Genomic DNA, 13,971 nt, shown 5'->3' with positions numbered 1-13,971 from the left:
GTACGGGACCTATGAATTGGAGGGGGGGTGGTGGGAAAGAGGTCAATGTTGCTCAGGAAAAGTTTCTGACGCACACTGGGATGGGTAGTTGGAGGGGGTCTGGGAGTGGAGGAAGAGGAGGTGGTTGTAGGAGGTGTAACTTTTGATGATTTGGGTGCAGGTGCATGTTCTGGAGGCTGTTGTAAGGTGGATGGATGTTGGGTGTGTGTGTGCCCGCGTTTGAGTACTTTGGGAGGGGGCGTCACAGACACACTGGGAGAGGACACAGGGGACGTGTAAATGGTAGTAGGGGTGGTGAGTGCAGGTGAGCGAGCTGTGGTGGTGGGTGTTCTGGTGCGAGTCCTAGTGGCTGTAGTGGTAGTGCATGCAGGTGAGAGTGTAGATGACACTGGGAGGGGGAGGGAGAAGACGAGGAGGGGGACGCAGTGGAGGCAGTGGATGTTGGTGTGTCTGTATGTGGGTGATGCTTCTGTGAGTGCCTGTGGGATGTGTTGTGCCTATGTTTGCCTGAGCTTCCCTTGTGTGTTGAGGTGTGTGCAGGCTGGTCTGATGGTGTGCTTGGGATAGGCAGAGGTACAGGGGATTGGGTCTGGGTGGAGGAAGTTGGAGGGGGGAGGCTAGACACAGGGACAATGGCTGTCATCAGTGCTGAGGCCAGAGCTTGCAGGGTTCGATGATGGGCAGCCTGACCAGAATGAATGCCCTCCAGGAATGCATTAGTGTGTTGCAAAACCCTTTCTACACCCTGGATCGCATTCACAAAGGTAGACTGCTCAACAGTGAGTGACCTGAGGAGGTCAATGGCCTCCTCACTGAGGGCAGCAGAGGTGACAGGGGCAGGGGCTGAGGTGCCTGGGGCGAAGGTGATGCCCACCCTTCTGGGTGAGCGGGCACGGGGCGAAGGCTGAGGGGCTACTGGGAGGGCGGTGCTGGTAGGGGGGGTGGCGGCTGTACCTGTAGAAGTGGGGGGGCACAGATGTTGCTGCCACCTCAAGGGAGCTCCCATCGGAGGACGAGTCCGTGTCGCTGGTTGCTGATCCGGTGACCGACGTGAAGCTCCCCTCGCCGTCCGTCCCATTGGTGTATTCTGAGTCCGTGGTGTGGCCCTCCATCTCCATGGCCATGTGGGATGCAGCCCCCTTGTGCCTCGGTGCCACTGTACCTCCGCCTGATGATGCTGATGCACAAAAGAACAGGGAGAGCACAAAAAGGGGGGGGGGCGACAGAAGAAAGACAGGTTGAGTGCATGGCTTACCGCTACCGTTGGCGGACAATACAGACACAGCAGCCCCCTGCACTACGCCGTGCTGTTGGGCTCTACAGATGCAGTTCCTGGGATATGGCCTACATGGCTATGATGGACATCTGCACACATAGATGCCACAGGTGCATGTCTACCTGTACTTGGCACTCTACAGAGGTGGGGTGGAGTGGCACATGGCCTGCATTACGGAGGGGCCTAGCCTACGGAACTCGCCCTAGCCTAGGGAAACCCACAGCCCTCCTCCCCCACCCAGACCCCTCCACTGCGCGCAAAGTCCTCAGAATGAGAGTGTACTCACCCCCTTGTGTCTGCTGTGATGCTCTCAAGCGCCCATCCAACTCTGGGCAGGCCACCGCCAGGATCCGGAACATCAGGGGTGTCATGGTGCGACGGGCACCCCTCCCACGTTGGAGGCCATCCCCAGCTGAGCCTCCGCCGTCTTCTTGCTCCAGCGGCGAATGTCCTCCCATCTTTTACGGCAGTGGGTGCTCTGTCTCTGGTGGACCCCCAGGGTCCGGACGTCCTTGGCGATGGCACGCCAAATATCCATCTTCTGGTGGGCGCTGACCTACATGACATGTACAGGGGAAGAAGAGAAGTCATTACCAACTGCACCGTCGAAGTGAGTGTCCCACATCCCTACACTTGCCATGTGGCCTTCATGCTCGCAGAACTCTGCCCCCTTCCTTCTTACATCCAGCCCTCTCCACCCAGGCATAGCCCATACAACTTGCACCCTATGTACTCACCTGTTGGTCTGGAGGACCGTAGAGTAGCATGTACTGGGGGAGGACCCCGTCCACGAGCTTCTCCAACTCCTGTGCAGTGAAGGCAGGGGCCCTTTCCCCAGACGCACGTGCCATTGTCTCTTCCAGACCGAGGTCACAGCAGCACTTGCAGTATAGGTCCTCTCCTGTCGAAGATCAGGTATCGAGTGATTGAACAGATAGAAAATGGCTGTCACGTCCGCGGCGGTGCGTATCATCACCGCCGGCGCACTTCGTCATTGGCTCCTAGGACCCATAGGGTCCAATGTTAACCAATGCAGCATTGCGCAGCGGTCTTCGAACGCCTACCGCGAGGGTGTACAACGCCAGCGCAGTTACCTCACATCCCATTGTCCCAGTTTAGAGGTCAGGCAGCCGCCATTTCAGGGGCCCAAATTGCTTCATTTTCAACTGTGTCACACATACCTAGGCCTGGACTCAACACACATACAGACAACTTTTTGGAGTTTGTTTTGTGTTCTGTCTAGCTGTGGGTACATACCTCTGAGTTGCTGGACTCTGTGGTCGCTGTTGTCCTTCCTAGGCACCGTCAGCTGGGACATGTGAGGAGATGGCGGAATCCTCCGGTGTACCGACCGCTGGTGGACCTGTTGACAATAGAGGAACGACATTTAATCATCTCCTACAGGTTTGACCGTGCCACAATCCAGGAACTGTGTACCCAGTTGGAGCCAGACCTTATGTCACCAATCCGCCATCCCACAGGAATCCCCCCTCAAGTGCAGGTGCTATCAGTGCTCCATTTCCTAGCAAGTGGGGCATTTCAAACAACAGTGGCCATGGTATCAGGGATGTCCCAGCCTATGTTTTCCAACGTGTTGTCCAGAGTGTTGTCTGCCCTGCTGAAACACGAGGAGCTACATCGTTTTCCCTCAGGTGGAGGATTTGGCTACTGTTAAAGGTGACTTCTATGCCCTTGGACATATCCCTAACATCATAGGTGGCATTGATGGGACCCATGTAGCTCTGGTGTCCCCCCCCCCGTCCTCTTCCCCCACAGGAGTGAACAGGTGTACAGGAACCGGAAGAGTTATCATTCGATGAATGTACAGATGGTATGTTTGGCAGACCAGTACATCTCGCAGGTAAATGCTATGTTCCCTGGCTCAGTGCATGACGCCTACGACCTGCGGAATAGCAGCATCCCTTATGTGATGGGTCAACTCCAGAGGCACCGGGTGTGGCTATTAGGGGACTCTGGTTACCCCAACCTGTCATGGCTATTGACCCCAGTGAGGAATCCCAGGACCAGGGCAGAGGAACCATACAATGAGGCCCATGGGCGGACTAGGAGGGTGATCGAACGCACCTTCGGCCTCCTGAAGGCCAGGTTCAGGTGCCTCCATATGACAGGTGGTTCCCTATTCTACTCACCAAGGAAGGTGTGCCAGATCATCATCGCCTGCTCTATGCTTCACAATCTTGCTTTGCGACGCCAGGTGCCTTTTCTGCAGGAGGATGGTCCAGATGACGGTGTTGTGGCAGCTGTGGAGCCTGTGGACAGTGATGAGGAGGAAGCAGAGGAAGAAGACATTGACAACAGGGACTCAGTCATACAACAATATTTCCAGTGACACACAGGTGAGAACACTTTCTTGACTACTACATTTACTTTCACACTTCTACCTTTATCCTGTCTGTCAATTTCAAGCAGTATTTGGTAACTGAGTTGTACATTTCCATTACGGTTTCACAGGTGTGGTTACCAAAGTGTGTCATCTGCTTGCATCCTTCATGGACTTGTGATGTGTGACATAGGTATGTTGACAGTACATTTTTGAACAGATTTTGTCATTGTCATAGCTAATACACATTTTCAAAATCACAGACTGACTCCTGAGATTTTTGTGTTTCAAGGGTGTTTATTGAAGTGCTAATTATTGGAGGGTGGTAAAATGGTGAGGGGTGATGGTGGAGGAATGTCCATGGCAGAGTCCAGTCTATTAGTCTCACAGGTGCATTGCCCATATGGGCATAGGAAGTGGAGCTGGGGCAGTTCCAATATGGACAGGGTTACAAAGTGGGACAGTAGTATGACAATCAGGGTGGTCTCATTTCTTGCCGGGGGTCTTGCCATCATGTTCTGTCCTGTTCCTGGATCTCAGGGACCGCTTGCGGGGTCGTTCTCCGTCTGCAGGGGGTTGGGTGCTGGTGTGGTGGTCCTGTGGCGGGGCGTCCTGTCCACTAGCGCCGGCGGAGGTGGTGGGCAGTTCATCGTCCAGGCTAGTGTCAGGGGCCCCTTGGAGTGCCACGGTGTCCCTCATGGTGTTCTGTATGTCCTTCAGCACCCCTAAGATGGTGCCCAGGGCGGAGCTGATGGTTCTGAGTTCCTCCCTGAACCCCAAATACTGTTCCTCCTGCAGGCGCTGGGTCTCCTGAAACTTGGCCAGGACTGTAGCCATAGTCTCCTGGGAGTGGTGGTATGCTCCCATGATGGAGGAGAGGACCTCGTGGAGAGTGGGTTCCCTTGACCTGTCCGCCCCCTGTCGCACAGCAGCCCTCCCAGTTCCCCTGTGTTCCTGGGCCTCCGTCCCCTGGACCGTGTGCCCACTGCCACTGCCCCCAGGTCCCTGTTGTTGTTGGGGTGGTGGGTTATCCTGGGTTCTCTGTAGTGGTGGACACACAGCTGATTGGCGTGTCCTGGGTACGGAGGTATGGGCCCGCTGGGTGGGTGCTGTACTGGTGTTTCCAGATGGTGGAAGGTCAGTGTTGGGCGGTGCCTGTGCGAGGGGAACCAACTGTCCCGAGGCCCACGATGGTCCGGGCTGGTCATCTGGATCCAGTTGGCCAGAGCTGCTGTCATCACTGTGGGCCTCTTCTGTGGGTGGGGTAGAGATGTCTGGACCCTCCTGTCTGGTGACGTTAGGTAGTGGTCCTGCAGGGGTGTAAAAGCATGATTATTGCATGTGTGTGTGTCATGGTGTGCAATGGGTGGGTGAGCGTGTACCCCAGTGCTAGCATTCCTGTGTGGGGGCTTGTGTGATGATGGTTAGGGGGTGTTATGGGTATGTGCAGTGGGCATGCTTTAGTGATGGGTGTCCATGCTTTGTTGTGTCATGCAGGGCTTGGTTTTGGGATGGGTGGTTTGTGTTATTAGTACATTAGTGAGGAGTTGGAGTGATAGGGGAGGGGGTGAGGATGGGGGTGTGTTATAGCATGCAGGTAGGGTGGGGAATATGATAGTTAAGATTTGACTTACCAGTGTCCATTCCTCCACCGAATCCTCTGAGGCCTTCTGGATGCATGATGGTCAAGACCTGCTCCTCCCATGTTGTTAGTTGTGGGAGAGGAGGTGGGGGTCCGCCGCCAGTCCGCTGAACTTCGATGTTGTGCCTGGAGACCATGGAACGCACCTTCCCCCGTAGGTCGTTCCACCTCTTCCTGATGTCCTCCCGATTTCTTGGGTGCTGTCCCACTGCGTTGACCCTGTCGACTATTCTTCATCATAGCTCCATCTTCCTTGCAATGGAGGTGTGCTGCACCTGGGATCCAAATAGCTGGGGCTCTACCCGTACGATTTCCTCCACCATGACCCTGAGCTCCTCCTCCGAAAACCTGGGGTGTCTTTGCCGTGTCATGGGGTGGTGTAGGTGATGTGTGGGATGGTGTTTGTGGTGATGAGTGTGGTGATGTGTAGTGGTGTGTGGTGTTTTGTGCGTGGATGTTGTGTGGGTGATGGTGTTGTGTGCCTCTGTGTGGTGGGGTTGTCTATGCTGTGCAGTCTCTCTGGCCTTCGTCTATAATTTTTGGTCGTAGGGGTTTGTGGGTGATGTGGGCGTGTGTTTTATATTGTAATTGGTGTGTGGGAGTGGTGTTTCTATGTGTATCAGGTGTGTGTTATTCGAATTGTCCAATGTGGCGGTGTTTTGGAGATGTGTGTGTATTTTGAGCGCGGCGGTGTGTACCGCCAATGGAATACCGCGGTTGAAAGACCGCCGCTTGGATTCGTGGGTCGTAATAGCATGGGCGTGTTTCTGTTGGCGTGACGGTGGAGGTTTTGTTTTCGCCAGTTTATCACTGACCTTTGGTGTGGCGGTGTATTGGCGGTCTTCTGCACGGCGGTAAGCGGCTTTTACCGCCAATGTTGTAATGACCCCCTATGTCTTTTTCCCCGCACAGTCATTTGTACTAGGATTCGGAAATGTTTGACATAACGATTTATGCAAGAGCACACTGAAGGGATTGTCAATTTGCCCAAGAGGTCCCCTTCGTTTTTTCTTGGGCACTTTAGTTTTCCTGTGAATTTTCCAAAGCAACCGCTATCTTTTTCTTTGTCACAACTGTTGGATCAATTTTACCTTTGGGTTTCTTTTGGCATTCTTTTACAAAATGTCCCTTTTTCCCACAATACAGACACTGGCTATTTTTTCGTCGCATGTCTTTCTCCTCTTTGGTTAGCGGTGGGCGAACAGTTCCGATATCCATTGGTTCTATCATAGAATCTGAAGACAATTGAAAGTGTCTGGATCTTTCCATTCGCCAGTTTGTTTTTTCCCATTTTCTCCTTACTCCTTTTCTTTCAGAAAGTCTGCGATCTATCCGTAGGGTTAGATTAATTAAATCAGTACAAATTTCTGGTTGTGGTTCAACTTGGGCCAGTACATCTTTTAGTTAGTCTTTTAGCCCTTGATAAAATACTGCTGACCTTTTTTCCTCAGGACAAGCGGTTTCCACCACTAACCGGTTGAAGTGTGACAAATACGTTATCAGGTCTTTATTTCCTTGATGTAATTCTAGTAGCTCTTTGTCTGCAGACATAGTGATTGCGCGTCTGTCAAAAACCTTTACGAATTCTTCCACAAAACGACGCCAGTTATACAAGAGAGGACTGTCTAATCGGACTAATGGCACTGCCCAAGTAGCTGCATCACCATTCAGATATGATATAAGGAATGCAATTCTAGATTGTGCGTCCGGAAAGGCACTAGGCCGACACGTAAAATGTAGTTCCACCTGTGTCAGAAAAATTTGAACCCTATTGGGGTCCCCAGAAAACCTCTGGTGCAGCTAAAGGAATCTGTGTCGGCACATTCACAGCTATGTTAGTAGGTGCCGAAGGCGTAGGACAAGACTCAGATTCAGATTCAGAACCATCCACCTTACTCTGTAACTGAGTTACTTTATTCACTAAATCAGCTGTAACATCTTTTGAGTCTGTCAAATCCTTTTGCATCTGAGTGACTACTTGCATAAGGGTATCTAGAGTGGCCATTTTGCGCAGCTCCCGTACAGACCAAGAGGAAAGTATAAATCTTGTGGGCTCACTATTCTGTCACAGTGTCTTTTCCTCGGGATCTGCACTCACTGAACAAAAGGCCTACCTTCCGGCGTCACCAACTCAGAAAGCTATTATAGCACAGAGTTATGATGAAGCCAGTCGGGGGAAGGGAATTAGGGCAGGGAACAGCAGGGAGAGAGATCAGAAAAGTAAAGGTTTAGAACAAATCTGCATTTTCTCATTCATAGAAATGTAACTCATCAATACACTCTTGACTAAATGCGTTTCAAAGATATCAGATGGAGACCCTTTTGAAATGAGGTCAAAGTCCGGTCTTTGAAACATGGAAAAAGGGTAAACTACGACCTCAGAATCAAGAGATGGCAAGAACTTTGGACTACAATTATACTCAGAATATCAATCCTGTAACATCTATGCCTTCACAACATAAACCTTTGATCATGACTTAGAAAATCTCGAAGAATTAAATATGCTTTTCACATCTTAAGCTTTTCAAAGAACAATGAAAACTATGATTTGCTTATCTCCAGAAATACTTTCACAACAATAAAGGCCAAAATGTTTTACTCATTGAACTTGAAGCGCTTTACTTCATAATACCAGGAAGCGCTTTTACTCAAGCGGCTTGAATCACATAGATTCTTGTGTCAAGAACCTTTTACTCCTGTGAATTGAAGCGCTTTGATTGTCGTGCCAAGAGCTCTTTAAACCTGTGGACTGAAGCACTTGAATTGTTGTGCCAAGAGTGCTTTACCTCTATGAACTGAAGCACCTGAATTATCGTGCCAAGAGCACTTTACCTCTGTGAACTGAAGCGCTTGAATTGCCATGCCAAGAGCGCTTTGCATCTGTGAACTGAAGCGCTTGAACTGCTGTGCCAAGAGAGCGCTTTACATCTGTGAACTGAAACGCTTTGAATCGCTGTGTACAAGAGCGCTTTACGTCTGTGAACGAAACGCTTTGAAATGCTGTGCAAAAGAGCGCTTTACATCTGTGCTCTGAAATGCCTTTGATCGTTGCGCCAAGGTCGCTGTACTCTAGAAACTGAAAACGCTTTGCTGGTTATGCTAAGGGGCGCTCTACCTTTTGGAAGTAATGACTTCCTCCAAACTTGGATTCAGCAAGGCCTTACCGCTACGAGTACGACCTGCTCGTTTTTGAATGCACCATGGAAACAAGGATACTTTGGTTGGACGACACTCTGCCATTGAGGAACTCTGCTGTTCTCCAGAGAAACCCCTACGAGGTCTGGCTGCATCGAAGTCTTTAAAATAGTGAGCAACGTACTTGGATGTGGCTGGGTTTTATAGGCCTGCCACACCCCAAGATGGCTGCTGCCTCTAAAAACATGGGAATTGTAGTCCCTTCATGGAATAGCACTGATAAGTGCATCTTGTCCACCAATGTCCTGAACCTGCAGCTCTGAGTTTTTCCACAGGGCAGACGATGTGGATGGCCACCTTTGGAGCAAGAGGGGATGACAAGTGGTGTGCAGAAAGCGTGGCAGAGCCGCGCAGCGTTGTTTCGGGTGAGACCTGGACCGCACATGGCCTTATTCCTGACAGGTAAGGCCAGACCTTGGTATCAACTCCCTCAACAGCAATATGGTAACTGTAGGGCTGTCTGCTTTCCATATGGAAAATGTTCCCACCCATTTGGAGGACAGACAGATAATTACTAAGATGTCATTCAAACCATCATAATGTGGCATCTCGCTAAAATCTGCCTGAAATGTTGTAAACAGGCCTTCTGATTTGCCAGTGTGATTCATGACAGTGACTGTTTTTTTACCCTGATTGTTCAGGTGACAGATCATACAACAACTACATACATCCTCAGTAATATATGAAAACCCAGTATTTTCCCAATATTGCCTAAAGAGTGTAACCACACTATCACTTCCTGCATAAGTCTGATTATGTACATATTTACACATGCACTTGCATTTGCCAAAATGTATTTCTGGTCTGCATTGACATAAAAATCCTAATGACTTTATTTATGTCTCGATTTCTTCCACCTTCCCATTTCATCTTCTGGAGCATCCTCCTTGAAATCATGCAGTTGACTCAAAGAAGTTTTCTTTAAGTCCATAAAGAAACAATTTGTATTATTCACGTCTTTTCTATATCATTGTCAGATTCATTACTCTTTCCTTGTTGTACCACTGACTAATCCTGCAGGACACAGTACTTCGCCATCTGGTCAGCATATTTATTTCCAAGTGTGACCATATCCTTGGGAATCTTGTGAACTCCAGCCTTTTCCTTTGGCGTTTGTATTGTTCCTAAAAATCCAATATATACACACTAATTCTATTGGAGCCTCTTAAGATGTCATGAATCCCCTTTGTGACCACAGTTGTCCATAGTCATGAACAACACCAAACCATACTGGCTATCTATATAGATTGCAACTAAATCTCCCGCTTGTACTGAAGTCACATTTGTTAAAGGAGATGCTCTTAGTGTCTCTGTAAGGGAGCATCCTGCATAGGCTGCCTTCAATTCTCCATATAAATCCCTTAAATAGGCATCATTCACAAACCGTGTCAAGCCAGCAAGCTCTCAAGGAATTTCTTTCAAATCTGATCTTGGTTTTGTACATAACTTGGTCACCTCATGCAATCATGATCCAAATCATTATTTATTTTATTTTCCCTGTCTTCATCCGTTTTGTAGAATTGGAAGCAGTGTTGCTGGATTCAGGACATTGCATCTCTGAATTATATTCTCTGCTGCACGTATTGTCTGCTCCTATTGAGTCAGCCCGCTATTTGTTATGTGCTGAAACTTTATCCTTATTAAAAGGATCTCAGCTGAGTGTTAGACAGACAGTTAAAATATGGCCCATCACAATCCCTTCACTTGTTTCAGTTGCTAGACAAACAGCTGAAACCAGTTTTCAAAACAACATTGGAGACTTACAGCTACTGGATTTAATACGGCAGATAAATATGCCACTGTGTGCATTAGGCCCCATGTTTTTGGGTAAGGATCGAAAGTGCACATTCATCTTTTTCATGACCTAAAAAAAAAGAAAGTTAAATTGTAGTCAGGCATCCCGAGTGTGGGCACATAGTACAAACACTCTTTTAATTTAGTGAATGCTTCAGTGCATTCATCATAAAATGGTACTGGATCTGGGACATCGCTACATGTGAGACTCACTAAAGGCTTTGCAATCAGTGAAAAGGTTGGTGTCCACTGATGACAATATCTAACAATTCCTAAAAATATCCGAACCTCCCTTTGGCTGGTTTGTGGAATTTATTTTCAGAATTGTAGAAAAGTGTTATTTTGAGACCTTCCCAATACTGCATTTTGTAGGGAAAATGATATGCCCATTTTCAGCTAAGTGATTCAACAGGGCAATCATATCCAACTTACAATCTTCTTTAGGTTGTATGCAAGTAGTAAATCATGTATGTATTGCACTAGTACTGAGTTACCTGGCAAATTTAGACTCTCTAGGTCGTCCTTCAGTGTCTGTGAGAAAACTGAAGAACTTTCAGAATACCCTTGTGGAATTCTTCACCAAATAAGTACTTTACTAAAAAATTGGAATGCAAAGAGGAATTGTGATTCCTCATGAAGAGGTATTGAGAAGAATTCTTGGCATCATTCAATGGCTGTATACCATTCTGCTTTTGAGGGGTTCTGGAAAAGAATAACTGCAGAATTCAGCAAAACTAGGCAGCATGGAACAACAATTTAGTTAATGTTTTGGATGTCTGGAACAGTTCTCCATTTTCCATTCAGTTTCCTAATTCCCATCACTGGAGAAATGCAAGAACATCTCAAAAGATTTGTTGTTCAATCACTCTCTCAGTCACTGGCTTTGTTCCTTCCTCTGCCTCTCTTGTTAACCTATATAGCCTCACTTTTGGGAATATTCTGCTTTTATCTGCTTTTATCTTTACTTTGACTGGCTTTGCTCCATTGATCAATCCAATGTCCTTACCAGGATAATCCTGTACCTCTTCTCTGACCGTATGCATTAAACCTAGAGGTAGACCCTATATTATCATCACTGGTTGCAACTCAAATCGTTAGTCCTCTGTGCTTAGTTTGAAGACTCAGTCCTCATCTTGAGTTTCAACCACAACACAATCTGCATGCAATAAATCACACAGTTCATCTTACAAAAGAGGTCCCTTCCAAGGAGATTCACTGGATTTTAATCACATGATTCAAACTGCTGTTTATTCTCCATTTGACCAATTTAAATTGGAACATCAGCTGTGATGTGATTAATGATCTGTTTATTGCTTATTCCTACAACTTGGGCTGCTCTTCTCAAGAGGGGTAGGTTTCGGACTTCTATAGACCTAACAGTAGCACAGATAGCTCTTGTATTGATTAAAAACAAAAAAGGGTGGCCATTGACATCTCTGTCAGTGTATATGCCAATCTGATGTATCTCTAGGACTGCTCCAAGTAGGCAATACCACTCAGGCTCCATCATTGTGAGCTACTCTTTGCCAACTCTACTAACTCATCATTTATGTATTTTGTTGATACCCTCCATTGCATTATAATCTGCTTCTTTGCTGGAGCTGATGGAATGGACTTTCTGAATGATTTCTGAGTTTGTACATTCTGCTTCAAATTTTGCATATTCTGCATCCCAGTATTTGTCTGCATCTGTGGGACTTGTTTTGAATTTACCTGAACCCTGTTCAGAATCTGCCTACACTCCTGTTTCCAATGCCTGTGTCTTCCACAGCAGTGGCATTGTGATCAGGAGCCGAATGGTCCCCCTGCCGGGATCCAACATGTCTAATGGAATAAGACATAAAGAGGTCAGCGCTCTAGTAGTTGGGCCACGCACAGAACTAAGGAAGCAGCCGCCCTACAGGGCTTTTTTTGATGGAAGGAGCCAACAGGAACAGGATCAAGGAAGAACTCCGGAGGCGACAAGGACTGTCGGGAAGGAGAACGCAGAGGAAAGTAGCGTGATGGAGTCCAGTAGATTAAAAGACAGCCACAAGGACAGAGAATGGCATGGCACAGAGACAGAGGCTGGGGCTAGAAGCTGCCAGGAACTTGGGAGCATACCATGTACACCCTGCAGCCTTAAGGAGGAAGACACTGAGGTTCCGACTGCTGCATCCTAACTCGGACATGGCCACAGGCAAGTGACCATTATAACAACCTCCAGGTGGGCTGGGAGGTGGGAAGGTCTAACACGGTCAGCATTAGGAGTTGGAGGACACCATACGTTTGGTAGGGGTAAACTGATAACCAGGGACAGAGGAAACTGCACAGTGTACCATTACTTGTGGAGTTAGCATTAACGGCACTTGGTGATAGTGAAGTGTGTGAAGTAAAACCATAGGAGAGTACTCAGAACCTTTTCTTTGAGGGCCACTACTTCATGCAGAAGTTTCTGAGAAGATGGAGCAAGATTACAGGAGACCGGAATAGAATCCTTACAACCAGTAACCCTCCAAGCAACCAAAGTTATGTTAATCAATATAGGTTGTCCATATATTCAAAAATAGTTCTTTATTCTTAGTCTTCAATCAATGCAGCTAGATAGATTGAAGAGCACCATATGCAACTATTACAATTACACACTCTATTTTGGTATTCACAGGTCTATGTCTTCTTATATATGGCTACTAATTTATAGTGTATTCTTGCAATATGGTTTAGGCAACACCCATGACCTCTTTTTTGATTATTATTAATATTTTAGTTATAAAATTGGTTCCAGTCAGGACAGAGATAAAATGGCAGAAGAATTATTTAAAAATGTAACTGCTGGTATGACAATAAACAAAGACATTAACCAGGGTAACCCTAAGGTAAAAGAAGGACTTAGAGCAAAGTTTGTGAGGCTTGAAAAATTTAAGAAGTCGGAAATATAAAAATGGTGAGACGGTGTTGTGTAGCCATTTTAGTTATAACTCCATTCACATTATTTTAACATACTAGGCCGCTGTGCACTTTAACCTAGATATATTTTATTCAACTTCATTTTATTATTGTTTCAATAACCATTTTTATGGTCTTGTTTTATTTTCCGTTTATCTAACTGTTTTTGCCTAGGCCAGCACTCTGTTCTCAAACAAGACATTCTTGATCACATTCGTAGAAAATACACATCCTTATGTAGGGACATTTTCTCAGAACATCAGCTGTGTTGTTATAAAAACACTTCTTTGTCCTTTAGACGTGAGAGGGAGATTCCAGCCAGTGAACCACCACTGTATGCTGATTGCTGAATGCTTCGCTACAGATGTTAACGCAGACCGCAGGCATTTGCTCAGGTATGGGGGTTGATGTCTTCCCAGGGGAACCTAAAGGGCAGATTTAGAGCTTAACATGCTGTGCTCTATCCTAGCCTAGGTAGGAGCTAGTCAATTGATACAATATGATAGCGTTGTTCTTATGCTTCACTCTTCTCGACACAGTTTTAATACTGTCATGCTGTGTTGTCCTGGTTATGCAGCTCACGCTTTGCTATCTAAGATTCAGTCGTTTTATTAAACCTATCATTGAAACGTATACTGCCTCTGTATGTCATTTATATATGCGACTGAATTGTAAATGAGAGAAACGGATGAGACCTGAGTGACCACGACTTCCCTGAGAAGTTAAGTACGTCATGCGCTCGACTGCCCAGCCATCTCTATTCTTATGTGGAGATGAGGCACTGCTAGTTAGCTGGAG

The 13,971-nt window shown here is 47.2% G+C and overlaps 1 long non-coding RNA gene across 1 annotated transcript in view; it reads left to right on the top strand.

Moving 5' to 3' along the window:
• The window catches only part of LOC138269870 (uncharacterized), a 73,277-nt gene extending 59,725 nt beyond the window's left edge, over positions 1–13,552 (top strand). Inside the window, exon 3 of the long non-coding RNA XR_011200243.1 lies at positions 13,472–13,552. This is a non-coding gene — a long non-coding RNA (uncharacterized lncRNA). The remainder of the gene's footprint in view (positions 1–13,471) is intronic.
• The last annotated feature ends 419 nt before the right edge of the window (positions 13,553–13,971 follow it).

This window comes from Pleurodeles waltl, chromosome 2_1, assembly GCF_031143425.1.
Source record: "Pleurodeles waltl isolate 20211129_DDA chromosome 2_1, aPleWal1.hap1.20221129, whole genome shotgun sequence".
Classification (NCBI taxonomy): domain Eukaryota; kingdom Metazoa; phylum Chordata; class Amphibia; order Caudata; family Salamandridae; genus Pleurodeles; species Pleurodeles waltl.
This window is presented reverse-complemented; position numbering and strand designations above follow the sequence as displayed.